Raw genomic sequence first — 11,417 nt, 5'->3', positions numbered from 1 at the left:
CACTGAAGCACCTTGAGAGAGTACGCAACTGCGTAGGTGCTTCATGTCGTTTCGACCCTACTATACCAATGATAAACCGGAAATTGTAATGTAATGACTTACTCGAAATTGCATCATGAAGCAGATGTCAGTGGCACATCGAACACATCGGTTGTCAGTGATGAAATCCCCAATGTTCGCTGTCGACTATTAGTTACATTCACATATTCTGAGCGTGCATGCAAAATCTATTTGATGAATCAAATGCAACAGAGATGATATTCGCAGCTTCGCCACCCTCGTTCATGCGTTTGTAAAGAACTTCTTATCTCCGCCGTGAAAGTGACGGCATTGGCAGTGAATTGCGTGATGATTACAGCACTTTCTTTTGTAAGATGAAAATATCCGAGAAATCACGTGGGATTACGGATCAGGGTCGAGCTAAATTATTCATCGCAGCAATTCGAAACTGTTGTGAGAATTGTGATATTCTACTTCACAAGCATAAGTTAAGACAACAATTTCTGATCATCTGTCGGTAGCATTTAACAGTCTATCGTAAAAAACCAGATCCAAAAAACCAGCAGACTCTAGTACTCATTGCATGTTATATCGCTGTAGCAAGTTCCTACATATTCTGGATTCGTTTGCTGCTACTGTGTAGGATGTGAAGCGGAGACTACACGATCGTTGTGTTGTGGCTTGAGAGGTATTTCCATCATTACAGTAACACATCAAGAAAACCATGAAGTCACATTTTGTAAGGTTTGATGAACTCCTTGCACCTGTGCAATTGGTGACATCTGAAATCGAGTTGACCTCTCGGAGCGCGAGAAGAGTTGCTCATTTGGAGCAACCAATCAGTTTGGTGCCTCTGATCCGTCTGAATCAAGGATTTGCAGAGATGTTTCGCGTTTTCTCGGTGATATACTTGTAGAACATGTCGAGAACCCTAAATACTACAGTATAGAAGTCAACATCGAAAGTATGTGAGAACACAGCCTTTTGGATGATGAATGGAATAATCCTAAGGGCAGCCTGCGAATGCCCAAACAATATGCCAAATGAACAAGTAACGAAAAAATTTAACGGTCGGAGCAGATTCTTCTGAGTGGATCACGCTGATGCTCCGCGCAGTCACTTCGAGCGACTTCTAAATTACAGCTAAAATGTGCAAACTCGTCCTGCACATTCAAGAGTATAGTCAGGTCAAAACGAAATGAAGCATGATGCAGTTGCGTGATTTCGATGGAGCATCTGCTAGCACCATCCGTCCGGCAGTTCGCGATGGTCCCATTCCCATTTCTCAAATCCTTGATTCGATTCCAACCGCTGTCTCCACCATGCCGCTTCGAGAGTAGCCACTTATCTACTGCACCGAGCTCGATGTCGTTTTGACCCGACTATATTTAAGGTACCAATCTGGTAAAGTATGATCTCAAATAGCAGCAATCCTAGATTTTCCTGTGAACACGTAGTCCTAAAATCCTAGATGTGCAGGGAAAGGTGAAATCCTGCGTTTTGCCCCGATGTTAAGAGAGGTTAAGACGTTAGGAGCACTCGGAGTTAAAGCTCCACAAAAAATGACTTCCGCAAACCTACGTAATGAAGATTTGTAATGAAGATCTAGAGCCAAAGAATAGTTTGCTAACTTGTTATTAACTTGCTTAAAGACGTTTGCGGAAATTCTCCTTGTTTTGTCGGACGTGTATTTACAGACGTCGCGCAGATTTATGGCTCTAAGTGCTCCTGACATCGCAGCTTCCACCATTCGTGGAAGAAGCTCCGCTTTTTAACCATGCTACTTGTGCGATAGTTCCCTTGAACCCTACCATCGGATTCTATTCGATAGGTTTACTTCTGGTCCTATGAGTTCCAATTCCATTTTTATTCCAATATATGGACGGAAAGTCGTTTTTAATTAAGCGCCATGCTCAATCCGCGGAGGATTCGACATGGGACTAGTCCTGGTATAAGTAAATCTAGTATACTCGTGATACCTATTACAAAAGCAGCAACAGCTTCATACGTTATCCCACCACTGCTACGACAATCACAACTGTTAAGGAGAGCAATGTTTTTAACCGCTTCTGTTATTGTTCCTGGATGTGTTGTCTTTTCTCAGTACAGTAGTTTGCTCTTCAATGAGCTATTTGAAGACGTAGATTGTATCTTCTTCTCAGTTTTTAAGCTCTCGTAAGGTCGGCGACATTTCGTGACAGAAAGTTAATCGATATCAGAACTGTTAACAACTCCATCTGTTGTTTCACACACAGCATCTACGAGAACAAAATATATCAGCAGGTCGGGGGGTCAAGCTGACAGAGTTCATCGTTACTGTTCTGGCTGCTAGTTGTCCTTGATCTTTCTGCTATTATCATGGAATAGAAGTCCTTTTTAAATGATAACGAATTGGAAACAAATACTATCTCCCAGACATTGTCCAGGGCCTGAGTGCAATATATTTATTATATCCTCGAAAAAAAAACGATTGAAATTAAAGAATCGCGCCTTCCTTTCTAAACGTGCTAATCAATGATATTATTTTCTTGACCTCCTTTCGAAAACTTTATGCACTTCGTTGCAAAAATCGAACAAAAAGGTTAAAGGACAAAGTCACTGGCGTATCAATCCACTTGGGATGCGCCAACGCGTTTTACTGGAATTCGTAATCGTTGAGGTTGTGGAACGCGTGTTGGCCTATACAATGACTTGCGGGGGCCAGCCGATGGTCAAGTCAGTGTTTTTATCCTCTCAGATAAGTCTGGCACCAATTTATCGACCCCGGAGGAATGAAATGCTTGGTTTACACTAAGGCGGTTTCGAACCCTCGACCGGGGGGGTACAACCTCTACCTCTTACTGACTGCGCCACACCCACCCTAAAATTTTTTTTTCGCATCCCAAAAATAAATAAACAAACAAGAATTTCCAGAGTAAGAACGAGTGGAGGTTTATTTGAGCTGATGCATCATTTATCCGTGGAAGATTTTTTAAAATCTCATAGCAGTATTTTTAATCCGGGCACATTTGTCCATCAGAGTACGTTTATCCAGTTGGATAACTGATTTTGGCTGGTACCAAGAACATCATAAAATGACTGTGGTAGTCGTTATATGTGTCTCGTATGAACTAGAATGAATATTTCTGTTTTTCTGTATTAACCATACAACTCTTTCCGTTTTTCAGCTTGGGGACGTAGTACGCACACCTGGGACTTAAAAAAAAACTAAGGACATAATTCAATCCATTGTCGCTCTTGCTATCAGCAGTGCAACATGTCGACCTTTCGAAGACTTTACTCATCTTAATGTATCTACAGATAATGGCCAACACTTGGTACGAACTATAAACAGTGTTTAATATAAACAGTGACTCATACAGAGGTTATTACAAGATTGTTGTCCCGAATCCAAGAAAATTATGCTCAAAGGCATGTTTATAATCTGTGATGGAAGGGCCTGTCATCTTCCTCAGCTTCGACTAAATAGAGGAGTGTGTGAAAGCAAAACAAAAAGGAAGTTCTGCTCTGTACGTTGGTATCTTTACTTTGTGAAAATATTGAGGTGAATTGGAAAATGTAGACAGCAGGACCTTTCCGGCTGAATATAGCGATGGAAAAGTAATGGGAAGGGATCACAGAAACACTACTACTTTTAACACTACACAATACTTTACTTTTAGCGTAATGATAAGTTTATTTTAGAGACTGCAATTCTAAAATAAATAAACAAGTGAAAGTAAAAACGATAAAGATTAAGATGAGACGTTACTTGAGAGCCCACAATGCAGAGTTCTTGCAATCTAAAGGTTCTATCTTCAAAAGTAGTTCACATTTGTTTGGTCACGAAATGAGCCATGTGTACTTTTTATTTTATTTGAAAAGCAGCAAAACTCAGAAAGGCCTAGTAGGGATTGTGTTGACGATCCATTCTGCTACAATCGAGAATTCCAGAGGACACAGATCTCATGTGACATTGACGATGCCTCCTAAAACATATGGACGCAGAATTCAAAGCAGGGTCAGAACGCTAAACAAATATCGTGTAATGTGATTCGTAGAGCGACAACTCGGTACACGAATTGTCCATGAATTATCATCCATTTCTCTGTTTTCACATCAGTTTTTTCGTTTTCTTATCAACAAAATTCTGGATTGATTGAGAAGATCAAACGATAGGCAACTCTTTGACGAACACCAGGGTCGATTATCATTGCAATTCTGATTGCATGTGTTTGATCAAAGACTGCGAGGATCACATCCGTTGCGACAAGCTATGCATTTTTTGTGAAGAATGTGAGGAGGGTAATTTTTGCCTCCTGCCCTTTTGTTGACAAGCGCATACGTTCGTGAACCATTCATGACCTGAAGGATGTCTGCTTTTATGTGTGGTCTTCTGACTCATAGCTGTATGTTCTGAGTGTTGTTTCGTGGAGAAGAATTTGTTCACGTTGCCGTTCATTACATCAAAACAGCGATATCATTCCTCTGACATTACTATCCGTGCCTTTAGAGAACTCTGGAATGAAATGAGAGCATGGGCGGAGTTGGGTCGCTTTTCGAAGCCGGAGAACGTGTGGATCATCGTTTTGCGATGTGTTCGTTGTGTCGGCTATCACAACGAAGTCTTCGATTCATTTCAAAAACAAGTCTCATCTACAATACATTTCTCTTCTCTCTACCTCTGTTGAAATGTTGCTAGCCAGGACAAGTTAACAGTGCCTGGTGATCCACAGGGTATCTTGTGATCATCGCCACTCAATAGCCTGGTCCAGCCATGGAAGTATTGGAACGGTCCACGTCATGCCTTTTACCAATACGTCCATGAGATCCTTGCTGTCTTACGTTTCTCACATTTTATAAATTTTTTAGTAGTTATTCTAATCCTCGGATCCACCAACTACCAATTTTAATCCACTGAGATCCAAGCTAGAAGATTTTCAAATGTATTCGATATCTTGTATAGTTGAAGGTTCTTCTTTTCGTATGTTCTTCTCGGAAACTAAAGAGGATCCATTCTCTTCCGTTACAATCTTCCTGGAAACCAAATCGAATTCATTTGTGGTCTAAATATCTGAACCATCACTCCACGCATGCGTTCGATTTCGAGCCCAAACTGCCCGTGTTCGTGTCTTCAAATGATCCGCGACGGCTTCATTGCTCTTGTTCGTTTCACGGAAGGAGTATCTATCAATACCGTAGTTACCGCGAATCGCACACAAAGTGCCCTCCTTTGCGAAACGATGTCTTCTTATTTTTATACTTTTTATGAACCCATAATTCGAAATACTAAAATACTGTTTTTTTCAAAACGGGATGGAGGTTTTGAGATTTTTGAGTGGATCCGTTTTGAATGAACTTTTCGCGTTCATCATGCTAACATTGTATATTCGTTATTTTTATTTTACGAATTTGTTTCCAACTCCCTAAAAATTTGCGTTTTGGTCAGCGAGTGCATAAATAATAAAAGTCATCAGATTATATTATGTGTTTACCTGCAATTTCCTTCTTTTCAATTCACAGTTCCACTTGTGACCGATTTCCAAGGATGTTTTCAGCTGATTCAGTATCCGTAACACATGAAATACCATTTTACTAAACTTTGTGATTCTCTGCTGCTTCCTCTCTTCCTCTATTTTTATTTAAGATACATTATATTCTCATGCGCTCATTTTTCATCGTCAGCTCAGCTCCAACAGGTGAATCTCGACAAAAAGCTCACCGAGTGAATTCTCCTAGAGGGAAACAAATTGGATATTTCCTTCTCGATTGTACTCCATTGTATCGTTATAAAGAAGAGTTTTATGCTAATTATCTCCGTATAGAAGATCTTGTGCACAAGAATTTGGTCAGTTCAAGAAAGTAAGACTCAACAATCTCTTTCAATTTTCTTGTCCTTAGCTCATGAAGCTCTGTCACCAGCCTGCAGTCAGAGGTCGTTATTTTTTCGAACGCGTATCTTTTAAACACTTAAATTGGAGATGGGTTCAAGGAATATTTTTACGTGAAAATTTTTGGAGAATGTGCACTGCAGCCACTTAGAAGGTTTAAGTACTGAAAAAAAATATAGCAGCGATGCTAACTTCTTTAGCACTTAAAAAAGGGTTACACAACCTGCCTACAGACGTGGTATTCTTTGACAATTCTGAAAAAACCCTTGAGTATTATGTATTTTTTATACATATTATAGTATCGGTGGGATTATTGGTCATTTGCGCGATTTTTCAGCACAGAATAGGCAAATCCTCATCAAAGGAACTTTCTCCCAGGATTAATAAACATTTGTGGGAACACCCTCTATTTAAAGAAGAATTTTTTTGCTCGGACATTAACAGATGACGAGTGTTTGCTTCCCTCTTTTCCTAGAAATTTTCATAACAATATAAATATTCTGAAAGAAGACAAAGAACATAGGCAGCCCTTTCGATGTGACTGTAGAGCTTCTATAGTAGTCATTTTGGCGACCGACCAACAGCTGTTATGTGGTGTCGAGGTGACAATTTCGGATTTTTTTTGCGTATCCGAGTTTTTACTGGCGACGAGCGAATTGCGTTTTTGTCTAATGATGGCGCATAGCAGGTGTTGGCAGAAAAGTGTGGATTGGCCGTCATTCTGCTCACTCTTCCCATCCATTTCTCCATTAGAAATTCTGGATAAACTGATTTATTCCTTTGCTCCACAGCATCGTGTAACCTATATATTAACGCATGTATTTCTGCAGCTTTCGTAGATCTCATGAATTAGTTGCCTGCTTAAGTATCCACCAAATATCTATCGTTAATTACTACAAACAGGAAAGGTAGTTTATTCATGGCCACTGATAGTTTGCGAAAACCTAATTTATTCATAAATTATAGCGTAAATGTCGAATCATCAGTAGGTGTGACAGACGCAGAATCCCTTTTCGTTAATTCGATGTTTGTATGGCTAATTATTCGCAAGAATATTAGAAGAATTCTATTCAAATGATTCTTTTGGAATCTATTAGCTCCATACGTTACTTAAAAATATACATGATTCGAATAATATCCATACATGATAAGAATATACAGAATTGATGTTAACATTATGAATGCTGTAAGTGCACATCAAGTTACTGCGCTAGAAATTGGTAGCCCTTCTTCTTAACTTGATATAATTCCAAAATTTGTTGAAACTTGCATTTCATGTGAAAATTTTTAAAAAAAACCTCGAAAACTGAGGTAAAATTTTACTACTTCTGAGGTAGAAGCGTTAGCCCAAACTAAAATAATGCTTTGATGTATATTAATATTTCGTCACAATCCTTTCATACAGTCATTCACAGGTGTAGGGAAAAAAGTGATCCACTTTCCGAACCTCACCGCTAATCTAACAGTGATTTTCCTCTTCACTTAAACGCGTCTGCACAACAGACGAGGACGTAAATCATTTCTTGTTTCGTGGATATTTTTCACATATGAATTATGATCGGTGCGGTTTGTTGGCGGAATCATTTGAAAACGATTGTGTGGACCTTCTCCTTCTTATCTTAGTTTTTTCTCTTGGATTTTCTAAACGAATTGTTTGACTTTGTAATTCTAAATCCTTCTCTGGTTTGTTGTTTGTTTTTTCAAATTCACTTTCCAGTCGATATTTATAATAAATATGTGACACCTTGATTTGACTAATCCTCTCTTTTCGTGATGTCATTCTTGCCTTTTCCTTACCAACTGCATTCTTAGACCCGTTTATACGATAAGTACTTGTGAGTGATAATCCGAAATTTCTGAACAATGTAGTCATCTTGAAGCTGGTGACCAACTGTAAAGATCTTGTGAACTTCCGATTTCTTACAGAAGAGACGATTTGAAATAGAGGAATGAGGGAAATCAACAATTTCTCCCCTGTGTTTTAAAAGCCGCAACCTCTGGAGCAGTGTCAGTAAACCTTGTTTTCTATTTGGGAACTTTCTTGGTTCTGAAAAGACTCGTTGTTCTTGTTGAGGTTTTAAGAGAAGGATATAAGCAAAATATCGTAGATTAGAGCACAGCTGAGAAGCTGGTAAGGTTTTTTCTTTTCTAAACTGGAACTATTTCGTGAGACGTTTTTTTTAAATAATATAAACCTTTTGCATTAGTGCAAAAGTGAAATAAAATATTCTTTCCTGGGATCCGCGAAAAAAAAAACACAGATGAGAATGACAGTGGATAACAACTAGTTAATCGTACACTGTCATTACAGGGATCCCTGATTCGTGCCTACGTCGTTCAGTTTCAATAGCAAAGTGCTTTTACTTCGCAGTAAACGTCTCATTTATGCAATCCATCCGGATTTCACTCCTGCGTGCTGCCTGCATGCTCATCAGCTTTTTTTTCTGAACCCTAGAAGCAGTCCGATGTCTGTGATAGAAACGAAACGCTGTGGTTGCGATCGCATTGAAGTGACACTTGTGAAAGTACAGTATGACTGTGGAAGCACGTATTTTATAGTACATATGTAGAATCCAGAAAAACTTTGAAATCATCTGTTTTACGAGAAGATTTTTGTGGTTATTGTCTTAAGAACTGAACTACTACTGCAAAATCAGTAGTTAACAGTGCTACAAAAATTCAGGTAATCAAACGGAGCTACTTATTGGAAAATGAGATTAACTATTCTACTTACCACACATAAAATATGTAGCCTCTAGTACTCAAATTATTGACCCTAACGCGGTTGCTAACACAAGGTGAAAATGTAGGTTTCTAATGTCCTATTCTTAGAATGGACCGCTAAAAATAAATAAAACACTGCATGTGTTTTATAGCGCTAGGAGGTGTTGACAACAATCTCAATAGGACAAACTAAACTTGTGAAATCTTACTCAAGATTTTGTTGAGGAAAAGCGGAAATAAAACGATAGAAGTCTCCAATATACCGTAGTTCTAGACCTCCCAGTACACCTCACAGGAGTAAAAATATCATTTCTGACAAACTCTGCATGAAATCATGTAAATTTTATATATTAGTCTCACCATTATTCTCAAGTGCTTTTTTCTCCAACTATAATGGCGTAACTGTGATAATTTTGATAACCTCTTGAACCGCGCACTTGATCTTCCATTCGCTAAGTTCTAACGGATTTGCCGAACCCATTTGTAGACGCTTGAACCAATACGTAAATTTCTTACGGTAAAATGTGTTGCACCTAGAATGAAGTAACTTATCTGCAACATTCGATGCTATAGAGTCTCTAAATGGTTAGTCCGATTTTCAAGAAAATGATTTCTAAATTAGTTTAACCACAATGTTGTAGAACTGTGGTTAAACAAGGTCACAACGTATAATATAGACTAATTGCGATTTACGTGGGTAACACACTTGCAATAAACAGAAGACTCCTATCCGAAAGTTCTAGTTTCCTATCATCCAGTTGCTTCGACGTCGTTGATGCTTTTTTCTTTCGAAGATTTTCCTAAGAACTGCGACATTTCCGCCGCTTTCAGTCAAGTCTCTCTTACAAGAGGTCTATCGAGTAGCTTCCTGCTCCACTGCGCCGCGCTTCCCAGCAGCCGATCCGCTCTTCTATTTGCTCTCATATTCCGGATGCTCCACTAGTTCGTTTTTTTGTCCTTTGACTCATTCACTCCCGCGGAAGCTTGCGTACCTTGTGAAACACTGTACAACTTTCGTCCGGTGGAGGACGGTACTCATACTCATACTTGGTCCATATTTTACTCTATCGTCTCTCAGAAATTCTTCCGCGCTTTTATTACCTACTCACTGTCTATCTGAAGCTACAAATTTGGTAGCCAAGAGTCAGAGCAGTGCTTTTTTGAGTGATGACATTCTGAGCAACGTCAAATGTTATGCAAATTAGTTCGGTCTGCCGCAGTGAGACTTCCACTGCGCGACATTTCACTTCCAAACGATTCACCTGCTCGTACATCGCACCATGATGACAGCTGTGCAAAGGAATACGTTCGAAAAGTGTTCCCGTGCTAGGCTTTTCGAGTTTCGCCCAAAAATATCGTAACAATGCTTTTGTACATATCACTGAAGCGCTATCGAACCACCAAGTTGCACAAATCTGCGACCAGTCTTCACTATAGTCTTATTTTAGCTTGCAGTTGATTCGAAATTGGTATTTAACGCAGTTTTTTCATTTGTTATCAAGAACCACAATAAATAATTCAATATTGGGTCCTGATTTCCTTACTACAGTCTTTCCTTTTCTATATTATTTTCCCTGAACTAAATGTTACAGAACATTACTATATATCATTTGTAAGTGATTGATTAATTGATCTTCTCCTCATATAAGCGGCGAACCCAACGTAGGAATGTCGCAAAAAAAAGCCACGCTTCCTCTGCAATGTCTGTTTCTGTTCATGGGACACTTATGCATGCCTGATTCCTTCAGAGGAGCATTTGTCAAGGCTTTTGAATTTGAAAAAAAAAACTTTGAAAAAAACTTACCTTTTGAATTCTACTTTGTAGTATATTTGAAAGGCTCTTCAATGAAAAGAATGTTCCATCCACCTTCTCCTCCTCTTTTTGTCATTTTCTGACCCCGTTCCCCAATATCTCCGGAAAATTCAGGATTACAATATTCATTCTATCGAATAGATTTATGAAACGATCAAATATCTGTGGCTGTGGTTTCAGAGTTCTCTTTTCTTGCATATAAATATTACCCATCTGACTCATTTTTCTGGATGCGATTCTTCTGTTACCAGTTCCCATGACGCAATAGAAGGAAAAGAATTGGAAACTGTACTAAAATTCACAAATACATAAACACACATGACCGGAATGGGGTACCAAAACGAGTTAAACGTTTCTGCTTTGGTCTTGTTGGTTTCCCATACCAACAACCGTACCAGACATGGTCGGGTAGCACGGTAATCGTTTCATGAATCACCGATAGGCCTTTGAGAAGCACTGACTCGTTCTCTAATCTCCCCTGACAAGTCTCAGGATATTGGGACCTATTTCTTCCTTTCGTATGACCTGCGCCAACGTGGAGTTTATACAAACTATACCTAATATTAATACAAAACTTGTAGCTGAGGAAGCAAGTAATTGCGAATAAACGTCATAGAAAGAAAATTTCTGCTAGTACTCAGTTGTACTCACTATTTAGTTAAAGAGAAAGTTTAGCTTATTCAAATATTCAAAAAAAGAACGATATAATTTATTCAAACACATTTTCTACGGCGATCGTGTTACATGTTTGCCGACAGTAGGATGGAAAAGTAGTAAGGTTAGAGATAGTGGGCTTAGGTAACAACTGAGATATGTATGCGGTGATTTGGAAAGCGTCTGTCTTTCCGTATTCATGGTCTATTTTACTGGGTAATTCTAAGATGTCTCCCTTATTTAAATCCATCGCTGAAATCACACATGTCTATTGTTTAGGTTTCTTTGCGGTTTTTGCCTATCATTTTGAAATCTACGTGTACGGTATAGATTCACACGAGGTCAGTAGTTTTAGA

The sequence above is a fragment of the Necator americanus genome, chromosome IV (assembly GCF_031761385.1).
Source record: "Necator americanus strain Aroian chromosome IV, whole genome shotgun sequence".
NCBI lineage: Eukaryota > Metazoa > Nematoda > Chromadorea > Rhabditida > Ancylostomatidae > Necator > Necator americanus.
The sequence above is the reverse complement of the archived record's forward strand: the minus strand, read 5'-3'. Positions refer to the sequence as shown.